At 32.5% G+C, this 20114-nt stretch overlaps 1 protein-coding gene across 1 annotated transcript in view; it reads right to left on the reverse strand.

Moving 5' to 3' along the window:
- LOC121128670 (FMRFamide receptor) overlaps positions 1-204 on the reverse strand; it is a 28532-nt gene extending 28328 nt beyond the window's left edge. Inside the window, exon 1 of the mRNA XM_040724260.2 lies at positions 73-204. The gene's annotated coding sequence lies outside the window, so the exon portion shown is untranslated. The remainder of the gene's footprint in view (positions 1-72) is intronic.
- Between the last annotated feature and the right edge of the window lie 19910 nt (positions 205-20114).

The raw sequence follows: 20114 nt of genomic DNA on the forward strand, positions 1-20114 counted from the left end.
ATTTGATGTTAAAGAATACAAAATGTATTAAATAATTCCATTATTATGAATGAAACAGTATTGCATACTCACGTGAAATGAATCAAATAGTATAGAAACAAATCAAAGGATCTGCTACTCAAGGTTTGAAAAAGTTATGATTTGTACCATGTGGGACAGAGAGAGTATTTGTTTGTATTTGAGGTTATTGAGATCAATTGACTTGACAAGAGACTAACTCCAAATGTTTTTGAAAAGCTTTTCTCGAAACCACAATCTCATTTTCTTTTTCTTTCCTATTTCCCTCTATCTCTCTTTCCCTTGTATATCAAAGTCGTCCCACGTTTCAGTTAAGAGAACCTCAATGAAAGAGCGGATAATCCCCTACTTATTTTACTTTCTTTGTAGAAGCATCATTTCGGAAAGGTCAATTATTCATTTTGATGGATATGGTGCAAAAAACATACAATTCAATAATAAACGATATAAAAAGAAAATTTTATTTAAAATTGGGTTCCGTTTCGTTATTTTTTATCATTATATACAACAAGAATGGGTAATTTGCAGCAGAGGGGACGCAATTTGCCCTCGACCTCACTCAATACGGCCCATACATTAAGTACATAAAATTCAAATAGAGAAACACCGATGATACTTTGTTTCATATGATGCACTTGGAACCACAAAAATTGAGATTGACATCCAATCCATTGTAAGCCAATATGCCAAACCACAGGTCTCACAGGTTTAATTAATGTTACCATAATTGAATTTGAGCTATTTGCACTTAGTTTATTTAAAGATACTCTTATATGAAGGATTTAAACTGTTGATTATTAAAGACATGTAAAACTGCATTTATTTGCGGAAAATAGTTGGATGTTGGTGCAATAAACATACAATTATTTGACGCGTCATTCATATCAAGTTATTTAAAGTGTGTGGTCATGTGGCCCTCCATTGATGGTGCTAAAAAAAATGGCCCTCTTTATCATGGATCTCGCCCATCCTTGATATACAATATATAATTAAAAACACTATTAAGAATATCTCTAGATGTATTACAGTAGGGGGTTACAAGGGAAATCATGTCGTATTGTTGGAATATACATTATCAAAGGATTACCTGGTATTATTTCTTTTGAATTTTTCGACCCCTTTGGCGCGGGCAAGCATTATGTATAATATATGAATTAAAAAATATATATTTTGTAATAAACTTCAAATAAGATTCCAAAATATATGCATACAAAATTGTCTACATAAGATGTCCATCTTATATTTTTGTGAAAAAGTTGTCAAATCAAAATTTGCAAATTAAATTTGCCATAAACTTTTTTACACTAATTTTGAAAAAAAAGTAGTAAAAAGCATTTATTGGAATAGTAAAAAGGAACACAAAAGTATTTTTTTTTGTGTGTGCAAAAACAAAAAAGTTATAGAGAATAATGTGGTCGAAAATATTACTCTCATTAGGTGGTTCATTTTTAAAAATATTGCAAAAGTTAATATAAAATGTACTGGAAATTGAAAATACTCTATTTTAGTATAAGAGACGAAAATTTTATATTCAAAATACATTGTTTTGTGGAATTTCTTTTAAAAAAATTGAAAATTAACATTTGATGAAAAAAATGAAAAGTTATTCAGAAAATGAAAGATATTTCACTATTAAAAAATGTTATGAGTCATATTTATATGCCAACGAATCTCCAGATAAATTTCCACAAAATTAATTATTTCTACAAACCCAATATTTAATTGGAAATCCATTTCTTTTGCTTCTCAAAAAAACCAGATGAGGCCATTGACGCGTTTGACCTCGTATAGAGACTTTAATTGAGGATAGAGGTTTTTTTATTGAATACAATAAATCAGAATACATCAAGCTTTCGGAAACTGGTTAGATGTTCTAATCTGATAACTAGTTGGAGATAAAATTAGGGTTTAAAAGATTATTTATTTTTTTTGTAGCAGAGATAGTTTGTGCTCTCTGTACATACTGTAATATAGATAAATGCAAACTTCATTAATGAGAAATCGTTGTGTGAATTTAGGATACTGGTGAAGAAAAATTCATGATAAATTTGATAGAGTATGTAATTTTGAGAATATATTGATTTAGTCTCATCAAAAATTGGATAGAAAGTACTAGAATGGTAAATATATATACATTTTAGGATACATCAACAGGGATTTATCAGGGTTTTGCACTAATGAAATATTCCCCTGAAACATTGCAAATAATTATTCCATCATCTAGGATATTTTTATGCAAACCTTTCATTGAAAATTTTTTATTGCATATTAAGAAAGATACACTTTACATAAAGTTTTAATGCGGGAGTACAAATGATGTGAATCGACAACAAATGATGCCCAACAAATCATTTATACACAAACTAACAAGTGTATAATCTAATTATAACTTCTTTAGCTTCTTACGTAGGTAGTAGGGATTAATGTGTATCCTTCATTTCATTCTTTTCTGAAAATATGAAAAAAATTAATTAGATTTCGCAGTATTTATATAATACTTTCTCATCCTGGAATTAAAAAAAAGTTTTATGATATATGCGAAATCGTTGTATATCTTCATCAATTTTCCTATAAGTACCGGCATATCTTTCCAAAATCCCAACACATAAAAGGCAAACTACCTTTGCCACGTCTCATAAAAGGTAGTTCTTTAAGTCTTTTAAAACTATTTCTTTACAATTTTGAATTTCCTTAATATTATCTAGATGCATACAAATTTAATATCTACATTAAATAAAATAATTATGTCTTAATTAATAAAATTATTCAAAGTTATCATTCTTAATTTAAATTTTTACAGTTGAGAATGAAAAAAAAAATGCTTGATAAAATAAAAATATTTTTAGCTTTCATGGAGAAGGATGAAATGTTTTTTATTTTTTTATTTTTTTGTTATTTCTACACTGAAAGTAGTACTTAAACTTCTTTATGGCCTTCAAATTGCAAGTGATAAGTATTTTAACATATCTTTTTATAGTAATTGCAAGACATAATTAATTCAAAGATTTTCTAATATAAACAATGTCCTTTCATATTTAGATAATAATCCTGTTTTTTCTCTTCTTTAAATGAAGAATTCAAGCAGCAATGTTTCCTGAGTATATATTTTCAGCTCACCTGTTGTTGTTGGTACATGTTTAGAGTCATTTTTTCATCCAGACTTCAGTAATGTGAAGGAGATTTGAGAAATTGAGATTAGGACTGGCTTACGCGTTTGTTCATAAACTATACCAACAAGTTATTTCTCCTTAACCCATTTAAAAAGAAATGGGAGAATTATTAATCCTAATTTTCTATGAATCAACATTTAGTGTACTTGATTATTATTTCTCAAAAACTTTAAAATGAAAGATATATAAATACTGCTGAAGTTCTAAGTACACATAAAATATTCTTTAACTGCATGAATGTTAGTTCTACCTCTTTCCCTGTTTCCAAAAAAAAAAAAAACCTCATGAATACAAATCAAATATTTTTATTAATTTCCTTTCCAAATTGATTGGGATTTTTAATAAATTATGTTACTGTAATTGGTGCGAACAAGTCATCTGTTAATCGGCTTAAAAACTGAGAGTCCTTTATTGATTTGATATGGGCTTTACAAATTGGAGAAAAACAAAAGAGAAAATAGGAGACGTATGTATTTGATGCTACTAAAACTTCGTCTGGATTCAAAAATACTCTAGCTAATGCACGACTGCTACTAAGAAACAAACAAACAAGCAAAAAAAAAAAAAAAAAACAGAACGGAAAATTATGGAGCTCATTTTCAGCAGTAAAGGATTCCTGAGACGCTAGCCACTCCCTCTGAGCGAAAGCCACTGCACTTGCAATCCTTCGCACCTTCACTCTTTTGTCATCCATCGACCATTGCTATAGTATTGATTTCCGGAGTAGTCACCTCAACAGGGCGTCCTAAACGTAGAGCGTCACTTTTGCACATATGGTCACTCCGATAATTTTGTAACAACTTATTAACTGTTCTAATCGAAGGTCCAGAGTCTCCATTTTGTTTATCAAGCTTCTTTTTAGTCTCTTGAGGTGTTTGGTCTTTCATAAAGTAATGTTTAATCACCACACTAAATTATTTTTTGCCCATTTTTTTGAGAATCACTCCACTTTCACGATTCAAAGGAATGCCAAATAGAAAAAAATTGACATATCGAGCTAAAAGTTGGTGTGTGTTCTTCCAAGAGATGCTACTAACTAAACATAGCCTCGATGCGCGGCAGTAGTGAGATTTCTCGAACATTGCATGCACTTTTCAAACGACCCTCGTATATGTACATTTTCATGATTTCTTTTTTATCTTTTACACCCCCTTTATACACAAAAATTCAGATATTTTTTTGAGCACAAATGATGGCTTTCTTCCGTCAGAAGAAATGCTAAAGAAGTATTGTTAATTGGCACAAAAAACACATTGAACTAAATCATAGAGAAGTCCTAGTTATTAGTCAATATAAATGTAAGAGAAGGACCATTTAAATGTTATTTCTCGAGGGCTTATGTTATACCCAAAATACAAAAACTGTTATTTGGAGCTCAACGAGACTAGATAGGTGTGAAAGTTATAAAACAAAAAGTGATTGCCGTCTCAAACAGCAACCATACTAAATACTACGTTTTCTAATTTGATTCAAAACCAAGAAAGTTATGTGCAAAGCCATAAATCTCTGAAAATTACAATTTCATTTTTTTCAGATACAGAAAAAATAAACTTCCAATGAAATATTGAATTCGTAAAATTGGTATAAATTTGTCTAAAGCTTCGATTCAAGGGATATCGCCTCTTTGTGCCTCACTCAGTGTACCTCTTCTTCTTTTCTGGAAGGATCGTTCATTGTTCAGATTCCACATTACTACAAGATCAGTGATAGTGACTTCTGACCTTATGAGTCATTGTCTCAACACGTAAATTCCTCCAAATCTTCTATGGAATGATCGTAAACTTCGATAAGAATTAAAGAGCTCTATTAAAAGACCAAATAATTGACTCAAAGTACCAGTCACCAACAGAACGATCCTGGATTGAAATTATTGAGCCAACTTTGTTTCTTGTCGTACTCCAACAAACATATTTAATTGATCAGATTCCTTTAGTGTCATTGATGTACATATATAACGCAGAAATCACTCATCTCAATCAGCCTTGACTTCTTTATTACTTTTATTACGTCTCTTTCTCCAATAGAAAAAAGTGAAAATAATTATTATAGACTCCCCATAATAATAATAACTTTTCTTTTTTCTCTCAATATTATGGTCTGCAAAGCAGATTTTATTTTGCTATTACATATAAATAGTTTTTGGGAACTCTTAAGTGATAGGATGGTAAAAAATATATGCGATTTCTTAACTTATGTAAACTTCCATTTGAAAATCTGAAAATCGTTACAATCCTCTCAGACTTATAGAATTATCTAGTATTTCCTCATTATTATTTGGATAAAATTTATTAATTGATGTCTTTCATATAAATTATGAATTTTTATGTTTCTGTTCTTTACTTTTTTTTATATTTTTAAATAAAAACTATAATTGTATTACATTTATTAAAATACATTTTATTAATCAAACAATATGTACTAGATTTGGTTAAAACTGTACATTCATTTCTGAAAGAGCTTCATTCATACATAATAAAGATTTACAATTTGTACCAAATTCAGAGGGATTTTGGTAATCTTTTTAGTAAAAAACATCTGAGACTTCGTCAACCCTCAATTAATCAAAGGTAGTTTGTACAAATAGTGGATTCTTCACTATCGTTATTGAGTGAAAGTAAAAATTTCTTGAAGTATGAATGGCATAAAGCAAGGTTGGATTTGTCTCTTGTAATCTCTTCTTCTATTCTATTCCTATATAATGGAGATTTTCCACTATTCTTTATCTTCTTACCATCAAAAATAGTTAAAACTGCATTGTGTGTCAATAGCTATGGTCCTAAAGGTCGACCACGAAACATGTTTTCTTTCAAGTTAGTCTAAAAAAATAGTTTTGTTGTTCAAGTAAATAGTGAATTCAACAAAAATCCTTACGTAGAAAAGAATTGAGTAATAAGTAGAAGTACATCTAGGACGTCTAATGACCTGCTAGGGGATCCATAAAACTTAGATTCCAGTTGATCATGAAATGTTAATATGTTTTCCAAGTTAAAACAGCTTGGACTTGGAGAGAATAACCATTCCATACTTTACTATATTTAGAATCTGAAGATATATTTAACCATGAATAAGATATTAGAGTTATCAATGGAGTAGATGTGATCATTTTGCCGAACTTGATCCCTTATATTTCTTCTCGAGATGAAATTAGAAGTACATATATTAATATAATCTCTTTTGGCTTTTATTAATACCGGGCCGTGCAGAATTACTTACCGATTTTTGTTCAAAATATATCGCGGACAATAATGACATTTCGAATGACTTGAGAAACAATTTATTCATACATTTTTAGAATAATAAAATAGTTTGTGATTAAATTTAATCAATGTAGACACCATTTGACTCAATGATACTGGTCAGGCGACGTCTGAAGCTGCCACAGACTTGCTGGATGTAATCGGCGTCAATGGAGGTCCAGGCCTTGTTGACAGCAGCCTTTGAGGCAATTATGTTCTTGTGTCGTTTTTTGCAGGCCTTGGTCCCCACGTGCGCCTAGATAGAGAAGTCTAGTGGGTTCAGATCTGGGCTCTGAGGGGGCCAGTAGTCCTTGGGCCAAAAGTTCATGTTGTCCTTCAGCCACTCCTGAGCTTTCTTGAAGCGTGGGCAGGTGCTCAATCTTGTTGAAACCCCCAAGGAGAGTTGCCGACTATGATTTGATCCACGGAAGGACCTTGGACGCCAGAATCTTCACATAATCCTCCGCTGTTAATCTGTAGCCAGTGGGGAACCATATCGGCTTCATGGCCTTCCCGTTGGAGGCCACGAAACCCAACATCATCACCGAAGCAGGGCGCTTTGTTGTTGCCACAAAGCGGTGCTCATCTTGCACATCTCCAAAGCTCACAACACGGTCATTTTGCCTGTTGAAAATAGGATCGACCGTAAAAGTTTTCTCATCTGAAAAAATGATGATGCGTCCAGATGAGCTCTTGATATCATTCAAGATTTTCTTGGCACACTCAAGTCTGACTTCTCGCTGACGTTCAGTTAGCAGAGGGCGTTCAGTACGCCTCAGGGACTTTCCTCTAGCCCTTTTCAATGACGTTGAAACAATTGATCTCTACGTTCCCATCTTTCTGGCCATGTCGGCAATGAACCTGTTGGGAGTCCTCTTGAACGCTGCCTTTACTTGCCTTGTTGATACAGTGGGCTTCCTGCCAGCCCCAAGGGAATGCTTGAGATCACCCCCAGCCTCCAAGCGCTTGGAAACGTTGTAAATTGTCTTCAACGAGGCCCCAACCAGTTCCTTAATGTTGTTATGAGGCACTCCCGCTCGGAGGAGGGCTGCAATTTCGATCCTATTTGTTTCCTGATTGGACATGGTCTCACGTGTGGATGTTCTTACGCTCTCACAGGAAGGATTTTGGTTTATTTTAATAGTAAAAATACGAAACAATCAGATTGGTTGCCACAAAACCTCTTAAAAAGTATATTTACATCATCGGTAAATAATTTTGCACGGCCTGGTATTGTTGAGGATGACGAGGTAGGTTTCTCTTTCTAATTTATTTTATTATTTTAGGTACCATGCGTCTGTTTCACCCACTCTTCTTCCTCATAAAAAAATATTAGACTAATCATATTAGAGAAAGCCAAATATTCTGATACAATGAATTGGGAAAAAAGTAGGATCCGTCATGATGGGACTTTCTTACACAAGTGGACCACAGGGTGAGAGACAGAGCTAGAAAAAAACAACTAATTCATCTTCTCCTTTAAATAGTGTGATGTCGTCAAGTCAGTCTCGAGTCTTAAAAAAAAAAGACACCATAATGACTCGTGACTCGAGTCTGACTTGAAAAAAAAGAAAAAAAAAAGTCTTGCTACTGGAGTATGACTTGAACTCAAATGACTCGTGACTTGAATTGGACTCGAGCTGTTCTGACCTCTGCCAGAACAACTCCGGGTAAACCATTGTATAATTTAAATTTGTAGACTATTTCGTTCGTTCTATATATCCTTTGATAATAATGTCCAATTAGATATCAAAGAAATTAAATTTAATAATTTCCCAATTACAATATAGACAAACATAATCGTACGTATGTAAATATAAACTAATTGGCTTAAAAAACCTCTTTAAAATCTAAACTAATAACTATATATATCAATGGAAATAAAAGAACTGAAAAATGTTTCTTGAAATTAATGCAGTTATGAATAAATAATTCAACGAAGTAAAAAATGTTAATTAAGATACATTTTTATGATGATTGACTCTTTTAATAATAAATTCTGATATGAATAAATATATATTAAATAAACAATTTAATTTTCCTTACAAACTAATTTTGTTTTGTTTTTTAAATTAAGTGACTCTGAAAAATGTTTGGAGCTTTCTACCGGCTGTTGAGAACAAATTTTCTATCCTGAAGTGTAACATTCTTATGTCTCCTTAGATAGGCTTTGACATTTTTGAATATAAGATTTCAATCGCGAAAGTATACCCTGTAGTTCCTGGTTAAAGTCCTTGAATTTAGCACGGATTCATTTTCCAGTTCTTGATGTTAATTTTTGAAATAGATGCAAGCAGGGTCATTTTTTTTTACTTGGTCCAGAACCTACATACATCTTATATAAGACAATGCAAAATTGCAACTAGATATTAAACTACTTTACAAACAAAAGAAATTATATACCATATATGTAGAGCGTAATATAAAAACTACAAAGGATATTGGCTCCTAATGATGTCTTCTGTATATCGCCTCAACTATCAACAAAATAGAAAAAGTACCGGAATATTAGCATAGCAACAGTTGCTTAGATAAGCTCACTACATGCCCATTCTTACTTTTTTTCAAACTTCTTACTCTTGTTCTTCATTTCCCCCTTGATTGATTCTCAATTGAAAAATATAACCTTGGATATCCTCTTGCCACTTTTATTTCACTACTTCAACTTCGACTCCACGTATTCGATTTATGAATGACATATAATTTTGCAAGCCTTTCTTTTCTATAATTTATTTTTTTGACAATTTAAATTAACTAAAAAAGAGAAGGAAAATCAAGTGGGAGATAAACTTTATACATGAATATATTAGAATGGAGTTGTAAATTTGGGATTATGTACTCATATGAGTTCAACTCTAAATCCGACTATTTTTAATTCTGTGACTCATACAATATATAATATTTTAACTCAGGAAATTGACCATATTATGAAATAAATTTATTCCAAACGAATCTTCTTAATATTATATTTGTTTTCATTTAATCGTTACTTTTTATATAAACTTATTTATTTAAAGTAACTATTTTAAATTTTGAAAATTTCTTAGACCTTAATGGAGTTATTATGACCCTTGCACCTTATTTTAATAAAAAAATTGATTTTTTTCATTTTTTCGAAAAAAGTAAAAAAAAAAAAAAATCATCAACCCTGGATGTTGTTCATTGTCTCCTTGATGGAGGCAATCATAGAGTCCTTGATGGCATGAGATTTTTGCTTTTTTCCAATCAACAATAAGTTATTTCAACACTCATAAAAGGACATACTCTCAAACATAACGAAAAAAATAGTAGAAAAACCAGGTACTTGGCATCGATCGGTTCTTTAAAAGAAAAACCATACTATATAACTAGAACTTGATTAGCTGCAGATAATATGTGAAAGACTTGCTACAACTCCAATGCATCAGGTTGATTATTTAGTCTACTGTGAACAAAAAAAAAGTTTCCCTTCCCACCAAACTTCTCCAAAGTTGAAGTTATTTTCTAAGCAACTTATCGAAACTTGTAGGAATCATGCTCTTATTTGAACGTGCGGAGTAGATGGAAATGTTGAAATAATGATTTCAATTTTGTAGATTTTTTTATAGGAAGACATCACTAACCAATGAGTCTTGAAGGTTAATGAATGAAAGGAAGTCGGCAAGAATCCAAGAGTCATGAATACCACATGGATTACTTTTGGACATTAGTAAAATAAATGAAAAGAAGTTTCTTCTTCCTCCAAGCCACAGAAGTAGCTATTTTTCATCCCTTCATTAGCAAGGGATCCAAGAGGTTGGAGCTCGTTCGGCTATGTTGGGACGAGTTTCTTTTCTACTGATATGAAAGGATATTAAAGGACAAAGAAAGTAACGATTAATGATGAGTTGGGAATAAAGATTAGAAAATACACTACCCGGGAATGAATAAAAACGTTCCATACCAAAATTATGTCGAGAGTGTTAAATATTCGATAGCGGTTCTATGTGACAGCCTTTGAAACCGAGTCTATGATTTCGTGTTTGTTCTTAGCGATTCCAGACTTTGAGCCTTGAGATGAAGTCCCAGAAGCATAATGTTTTTCTCATATTTAAAGCACGTGAAAGACATCTTCAAATCGCTTTCCATTTTTTACACTAATTATCTTTTGATAATTACTTATCATCTAAGTTTTTATGTATATAGCTATAGGTTTTTCATTGTTGCAGCGATAGAAGAAATTATTTGCACTCCTAAACCTCTAAAAACCACTGTGAAATCGTCTGCGAATGAGAGAATCAGATGATGTGCTTTTGATATCGAATCTATGTTGAGTAGAGGTTTAGAACGTAGACCACTATAAAAAAAATAGTTGATGAAATAGGGTATCCCTGTTTGTATTACTCTGAGATGGCATATCTGTTATGACCGTAATCAATACCTAAGAATAATGGTAACCATATGGATAAAACCCATAGAGAAGCCATAAACACATCATTCAAAAAAAAAAAATGTTATAATTGCTTTTTGGCAATCGATGAGAACGGTAAACTCTTTGTTGTTACTGCTAGTTAGGTCCATTGCGTCTTGTATTAAGCGAGGAAGTTCCTTATCTCTTTTATTCATATAATCGTATGGTGACTAGCAATGAAAAATGTGTCACATCCGAGAACAACACCCGAAAAAAAATTAATGGTCAAAGCACGGTGAAGCGGCTCAAACGATAACCAAGCCCGGATTAACGCTAAAGAAGGGTATGATTTATTATTGGTGTGATTGGAAAGGAATCCTCCACTATGAGCTGCTCCCTATAGACACGACACTCAATTCAGATTTATATCTTCAAGAACTGACCTGATTGAAGCATGCAATCAACCAGAAGCGGTCAGAATTGTCTAATACAAGGAGTGTTGTATTACATCAAGACAACTCCAGGGCACACATATCTTTAAAACCGCGGAAGAAGCTCCATACGATTATATGAATAAAAGAGATCAGGAAATTCCTCGCTTAATACAAGACACAATGGACCTAACTAGCAGTAACAACGAAGAGTTTACCGTTCTCATGGATTGCCAAAAAGCAATTAATCACAAATTTATTTTTTTCGGAATTATGTGTATATGGCTTCTCTATGGGTTTTATCCATATGGTTACCATTATTCTTAGGTATTGATTACGGCCATAACAGATATGCCATCTCAGAGTAATACAAACAGGGATACCCTATTTCTTCAACCATTTTTTTAATAGTGATCTACGTTCTTAAACCTCTACTCAACATAGATTCGATATCAAAAGCTCATCATCTGATTCTTGGACGGGAGGTTATATTGTACCCAACGTATAGTCCGGACCTGGTGACAAGCGATTATCACATTTTCAAACATTTGCAAAATTTTCTTGATAGTAAAAACTTGCTTCAAGAGAGGCTTGTGAAAATGAGCTGGTTAAGTTTTCTACCAATGGGAACAAAGTCTTCTTCAATCGCAAAATTATGAAATTGCCTTCAGAATGAAAAAAAGTTATCCAACAAAACGAAATATATTTGATTTAAATTGGGTAATCCTAACTATGGTAATTTTGATGTCAAAATAAAGCAAAAAAAGGCTCAAAACTTTTTACTTCACATATATTAGAAGCAAGGGTTTCCAAAGACCAAAAACTATGATACAATATGATTAATATTTAATACTATTCAATGATTAAGAAAAATCATAATAAATTTAGTTAATAAGAAATTTACCGTACTATATCTAGTAAAAGTGAAATAAAAATTTAATTCGAAGTTATCTGTCGATGATTCATTATGGTTTTTGTTCAAAATAGCAATAATGTTTCTTGTCAAAGCTATTAGTTGTGAAAAAATACGGCTTTTGAGAATAACCATTCTTTATCCACTAATGTACACTTTTTAAATGAGTTACTCAAAAAGTATTTCCTAATAAGTGACTCATAGACATTTAATTATTGAATGCTTGACTCCTTTCATTGATAAAAAAATAATCTAAATATATAATTCCTTGAATTCTTAAAAACACATAAATATTATGGGCCTATTACACCCCATAATAGAAAAAGAATTTTGAAGAATCCAACGAAAAATAGTCTTATAAATTACATAACCAATAAGTTGTCAAACTTTAATAAACTTATCGGACACAAATTTTAAAAGAACAAACAATATATATTTAACTATAAAGGGTGTCATCTATTAGAAACTAATGTTCGGTTCACCTGGGGGTTTTCAGCATCAGGAAAGCTTTATAAGTTTCTTAAGCTGCTTTATAATGCAACATCAGTGTAAATTATTATAAAACCTTCAAGTATAAACAAAATGTTTATATCAATTTCATAATAGTATTTCTATACATTGTAATCCAGAATTGCTCATGATCAATTATGTTAATTAATTATTCTCTCATTTACTTGAATATACAGAGTGGAACCGCTATTGACGCCCGTTTTTAAAAGTACAATATCTATCCATGAATAAGGGCAAACTGGCTAACTATGTTAATCAGCTGATAGTCGGTTTATAGAAGCTAAATAATCAAAACAAACTAAACGTACAACTACGAACGGGAATCTGCTGAAGCGAAATGTGGAGCCATGGTGTGTGGATTTTGGGCACAAAGGACCAACAAGGAGATTGCCCATGTGAACAACTTGTACTATACCACTGTGAAGAATTTCAAGCGGATTTATGATGAATATTGTAAGAAGGGAGAGGACTCTGAAGAGTTTCACCTAAAAATAAACAATCACAGGCGTCGTTTTGGTAATTCCTCACTTCTTGGAGAAGACATTTTTATGATGATTGCCTCCTCTTTTAATTATAACTTTAGACATGAATAAATATATATTAAGTAAACTTTTTAATTTTCCTTAACAATAGTTTTTTTTTTTTTTAAATTAAATGACTTTGAAAAAGGTTTGGAGCTATCTACCGGGTGTTAAGATCAAGGAGCTGCATTTTTCAAAAATATTGACATTGTCACTGAGGCTAAATTATTAGGCGGATTTACTTGAAAATTAGGTTGAATTGTATATATGAATTTTGAAAAAGAGCTTATTTGAAGTATTTGTCTCCAGAATCAATCATGGCATGGATGGAGGAGGAACAGGCGTTGACCAGCTAGTTCCTTGGCGTATTGGCAGGGTTGTTTGATTTAAATCAATTGATTTTTTTAAATCGTTAATTTAATTAAACTTTAAATATTTTTTCTTTTGAACACAAATATTTCATGAATTATATAAAACTTAGAATTTATTATATGATTAACTTTGACCAAAACTTCACTGTCGACTTCACATAAGAATATGCCAGTTATTTATATGTGTTCCATCGTCTTTCCAGGGATATAATGAAAAATTGAGCACCTTCCTATCGATATCTTGCATCAGCATAGTTATTATTTAAAGACATGGACTCCTTTACTTTTCACATCTTCAATTTAGAGGCCACGAGCTAAAAGATTTAAAAAATGAGCTGCAGATCCATATGTTAGGACAAACCTCTCTGGGTTTTTGATTTTCTTTGCAAAATTCTTATTTTATTTAGATTATCAGCATTGCCCCTTACAACACTTCTTACATGACAATTGAAATCATGTATAGCCTTTCACATTGAATTTTGAACAAAATGTAGGAGATATTCAGCGGTAAGCTGTTTTCCTCATGTTGTTTCAACTCAAGTAAGAAAAAAGGATTTTGTTAGAGTGACGCATATTATACACTCTTTCTAGATGTTCGACCAATCATTGATAGAAAGACATATTGTTTCATTATTCTGAATATATTTACATTTTGTATACTTCTTTTCATTGACTCACTCCAAATACTTATCAGTAATATATTTTATGGACGGAGGATTATAGCCTGGTCTGAGAGTTTGAACCATTTTTTTAAAATGTGGGTGCTTAACAAGACGAAAAGATAAATTCATAGCATTTTCGAAGTTGAGTAGCTCAAGTTTGAATTTAATTTCTGGGAGTCTAGGATTTGAGCGACATAACCTTTAGAGTGCAGATACAGATCATGATCTTGAAAATTTTATCTCATTGCATAAGAGTTGTATCACAAATAAGAGTTAAATTATTATTATTATTTTTTTTTTTCAAAATCGAATAGTTTTCAGCTTTTTTAATTATAATCTGATAAAAAAAATGATGGGCGTGGAGATAATTATTTTTCTCCAGCTACATATACAGAGTGTCCACGATAAATTGGAACTATCTTAAAATTCAACCTGCTTGATAAAAATGGAATTTGGAGTGTATTTGTTAATATGAAAAAGTTAGACATGATATTAAACAATAAATTTATTCAACATGTCCTCCCTCAGCAGCCACCATCTTCTCCATCCTGCCCCTAAAGGATTTGCATGCCCTGATGACTTCCGAGGAATCGACAGCATTCCACTCCCTCGTAATGTTGCCCTTCAGGGCACCGATGCTCTTGTGGCTGACCTTGCACACCTCCCTCTCCAACTTCCCCTACCAGTAGTAATCACACGGATTGAGGTCGGGTGAGTTGGAGGGCCAGGTGTTGCGATCCCAGAAAGCGATGTCGTGGGAGTTGAAGAGGTTAGTGGTCCTCATGGCGATGTGTGCGGGTGCTGAGTCTTGTTGGAATATGAACTCCCTCCCAGCGGCCGTATCCTTCATCCAGGGGATGACGAACTCCTCCATGACTTCGCAGTACCTTATTGCGTTAACCCTTTCCTTAGGATTGAAGAAGAAAGGAGAAATTACCTCACCGGTGCTACAGATGACACCCAGGGTGATCACGGAGGCCGATACTTTGTGGTGAAGACCGCAGGGACCTCTTCTCTCTCCTTGGCAAGCCACCTGTCATTCTGGACGTTGTAGCTTCTGTCGACAGTCCAGTTCTTCTCGTCGGAGAAGAAGATGATTCTTCCTCCATGGCTCTTCAGGTTATTGAGGAGACGCTTACCGTTGGTGAGCCTGGTAGCCTTCATGGATGCTGTGAGGATGTGTTGTTTGGCCCTTCGGTATGACTTGTATCCGAGGCCCTCATTCACAGCATTGGAGACCAGCTGCTTGCTCACTCCATGGTTCTTGGCCAACCTGGACAAGGAAGTCCCTGGCGAAGCCTTGATGGACTTCTGGAGGCCTTCAAGGAAGGGAAAAGTCACTTCTCTTGTTGTGGGCCTTGCCACTGGTCTGCCTTACCCTCAACCTCCCAGGCATTGAAGACCCGGTACACCGTGGTCTTGGGGTAGTCAAAAAGCTTGTAGATAGCAGAAGGCTTGTGTCCCGCGCGAGCCAATTCGAGGATGGCGTCTCTCCTTGCTTGTCCCTTGATGACTATTGTTTGTTGTCAAAACAATTGTGGTGGAAGTTATAGTGTATTGTTCACACAACCTTTTACATTAGTATGATTTAACCCCGAATATCCACATTATGGATCTGGATGAAGTTTAAAGTAGTTCCAATTTATCGTGGACAACCTGTATCTAGCATCGGATGACATAAAAAAATTTTAAGTTCGTAATGGTATATTGGCTCATAGGATGTAAGCTTTCCAAAAATTAATGCTTTAGAGTATAAATCAAGGAAAATCAATGGATTTATACTTCTGTGGACACTGTTTCTTCCTTTGAGATAATCCAAAGAGTGTAGAAGCTTTGCTTAAATTTAAAGGTCCATTTTCCATAACCTTGATGTTGATGGCGAGCTATCCTTGCAAAATTTTGACAGCTCTGCAATAAACAAAGGCTTGCAGTATTCCAATAATTTTCCATAAAATTCCCATAATCTTTGGATGGTTTATAAAATTTGATACAATTGGCAGAGATCTTAAATGGTGTAGAAAATTTCCTAGCATCCGAAATATCTTTAGGGAAGATAAAACTATTTTTCTCAAATTTTCTCAAGTCCTAACAAATTTATATAGTAATTAAAAATAGATTGAGCTTTGTTTGTTAGTTTAAGAAAGGATGCCAGTGTCTAGGAACAATAAAATCTTTTGTCACTCTTTTAAAAGGGAAGTAAAAACGACCATCACGAAAGGGGGATTGCTCCTTTAGGTCATGAAAGGTTAAAATATCTTTTTCCAGGGCTTAAGGGTTAATATTCCTAAAGAAGACAGGCTAAAATTATGAAACATAAGCACCCAAAAAATCAAATTGAGTTTTTGAAATTAAATAAATTACAGTGTTACAAGGATAGTTTAAGGTAATCGGTGTTATTTTATATTTATGATACATCAATCATAAATTTGGCAATATTATAACAACAAATTAAGATTTTAAAAGATTTTCTTTCGTAAATTTTTGTGTTCGATCTTTATTTGTAGTTTTAAACGTACCTACAGACCATTCAAAGTCTGTATGATTGATTGGAGCAAATTTGAAGTTGGGGATATCTTCAGGAGTAATATTAGACTGAGGTATCTCTTTATCACGACCATTGATTATATGTCCAACCTTTTTTATAAATGGAAGATCAGGATTTCGGTGAATGGCAGGAGTTATTTTTCTCTAAAGTTAAGGGTTAAGTTTCTGTTAAGGGTATTTTTTTGCTGGACGGTGAACAAATGTCTTAGTAGGTTTCATTTTTTATCAGCTTCAATTATTTTTCACAAGAATTACACCAAAATACTTTTCAGTCCACAGTGAGAACAAAAGGAATGTCTATATTTTCATTAAAATCACTAATCCAGTTAATTTGTAGAGATTTGTACATTTTAAAGTTAGAGTTTCAAGTAATTTGAAAATTTATTACAAGGACTATTTATATCATTTATTCAGGATTAAAGTTAGGGAAAATTTGAGGCAAAAGTATTTCTCCTTTGTTACCAGATAAAAGAAGGAGTATTCAACAATCAATTCTGCACCAATTTCCCCCTACTTTTCATTGTCTGTAATCAGAATCTTGCTTCTTCACATATTCATTCATATATTCATAAACCTGATTGTATCATATACATAGTTTTTCCTCCAGAAGATCGAGTGCTTTCAAGGTTAATATAAATACATTTCTATTAACCTTGGAGTGTTTTTTCTATTGTTTTTCCCCCCAATGATGGAAGGGTTTTGCATATCGATTTTTCTTCCCAAAAGTATCCTCAAAGCTGTTGTGTAATTTAACCGTAATCCAATTATTCTCAATTTGTTTCATACCAGTCCGGAAAAATGTGCAGATTTGAAACAAATAACGCAAAATGAGCAATTTTGTTTTGCAATTTATTGATCGCCCACAAATCTTATGTCAAATTTTAAGGCTTAGAGAAGAAAAAATGTTTACTTGAACTCTCGTTTTGCTAAACTTTAATATTATTGTCAAAAGTCTTATTCTTTCATCTTTTTTTTCTTTTCTCAACCTAATAATCTTCTATAAAAAAATTGTGCAAAGATACATTGCAATATGTAGAAAGAAAAATTATTGGAGTTTGAAGATCTTTATTTTTTGTTTGATATGATGTAGTCGATAGCTAGCCCAAAAATTAGTATCTAGAAAAATGATAAATAAAAACTGCCATCCCCTTGAAGGCCAAAAATTGTTACCACCACCATCTTTTGAGTCTTAAAAACCTACATACAAAAAATCAGCAAAATTCAAACATTGGTTTGGTTGTGATTCCCGGACACAAACAGACATGTTTGACCATCTAGTAAAGGGTTTGAATGTATTATTCTTGGGTTGATTGCTTCTTTTTCCATATTCAGGTTCATCCAGCGCTTTGCCACCATCAAACTTTACATGAAAAACTTTATTTTGACAGTTGTTATTGGAGATTCAAAATGGATAGGATTGAGTCAATCTAGAAGTCTTCCAACGGCATTGAAGCCTTAAAAATTGTCATACGTATATATAACTTTCTGGAAAATAATGGTTGTTCACCATTATTAATTGAAAGTATGTATTATTCATGTCCATGCCACAGTAGAGATTGAAATCCAGTAGAATTCAATATTTGAAGAGGTTGCATGTTTTTAAAATATGAAGCAGCCAAGTCATACCCTCTATGGAACTGTGACTTGTAATTTTATTCCAAGTAAATCCATCCCTTGCCTTTTCATTTCTAGTAATTTCATTCCCAGTAAATCCATTCCCGGAATTTTATTCTCACCTTGAAGATGGATATTTAATGACGTCATACAGTTTATGTTTCTATACTAGTTAGTATTTTTTGTGTAGGGCTGTAAAGGGGGGGGGGGCACTGAGATGATTGATAATTAATAATGGATGGGAGACGGATACAATTGATTTATCGTGTTTATGGATTAGTGTCATGGTAAATCTTTAATAGTTAGTAGAAATAGAATACATGGATATTATTTATACCCTGGGGCATACAAGTAAATCTCGCCATTACTCCTCTTCTTCATCATCTATTTGTACCACTACTCGCTCCTAATTCTTATCATCCATCGACAATTTAATAATCCCATTTTCACTTTATTTATTTCTCTTTTCACAATTCAAATCTATATAAACAATAACTTTAAGCTATTTGCTCGGGCCCCTCACTCCCTTCTCCAGGAGCAATTACTCTCCCTTACTTCAAACTCAACTCTGAATTTAATCTTACAAGTTACAACAATCATCATTATTTATAGGAGCATGCTGGAACTAGTAATAGATTTCTAGGATATACATATAATCATTCAACTGTACTGTTTTAACAAAAGAACTGATTCACTAAAAGAACTGAATCTTTAAAAGACCGAATCATCAAAAGAAGTAAATGTTATAAAGAACTAAGTCATCAAAAGAACTGATTCACTAAAAGAACTTATTTAATAAAATACCTGAATCAATTACAGATTATTCGTATTTCGTACATTCAGGTAGCAGTTCACTTGAGTCTACTCAAACTATTAAATGAAAAAATTCTTCCATAGCCACTTCCTTGAGCATCATAAATCCCATATGATATCCAAAAATACATCCCGGCCCACCGGTTACGCAGGTTTTCTTAACTAAAGATAACTTTTAACTAAAATGAACCCTTACATTAATATTTGATTAACCAGAAGGCAAGATAAAATGTTATATAATTATCCATACTCTATGGAAGTTTTAAGATATAAGGAATGTTGAATTGAGCCAAACTAAAGTCAGCCAGCTTGTATTCCTTAATACTAATTTGGATTCAAAGCAGTTTTATTTACAGAATATATAATGTAGTAATCAATGATATTTCAAATGTATATTAAATAAATTTATATTTAATACTTAACAATTTTTTCGTTACAATTTAATCTTTAAAATTTTGGCTATATTGATTCTATACAGGATTTTTAAATCAGTATTGAATCATTCTGAAAAATGGTAGCAAGTATTTTTATTGGAAAGGGGGGTATCATAGAAGTGATTAATGCAATGAACGAATATTTTTAGTGAACTTAATCAGTTCACTATATTCTCCTTCAGTAAAATTGTAATTTGTCCTAGGAGAAAATAGGATTCTAATCTCTGCTAATAGAATTATTGATTCTCCGAGAAGAGATCATGATCAAAATCAGAAAAGATTACGATCATGATCTCTACTATGAGAATCAACGATTCTACTGGATTTCAATCTCTACTGTGACTTGAATATTAGCATAGTCATAAGACCAAATTTTATTTATTCTATCTTAATAAATTTATGAATATACTTGACTACGATATAATAAAGTAAATATATTTTCTTTTAATATTTGCAACATTTGAAAAAACCCTTTCTCTTTTAAGATTTTCTTTTAGAAAGGAAAATG

The sequence above is a fragment of the Lepeophtheirus salmonis genome, chromosome 13 (assembly GCF_016086655.4).
Source record: "Lepeophtheirus salmonis chromosome 13, UVic_Lsal_1.4, whole genome shotgun sequence".
Lineage (NCBI taxonomy): Eukaryota > Metazoa > Arthropoda > Copepoda > Siphonostomatoida > Caligidae > Lepeophtheirus > Lepeophtheirus salmonis.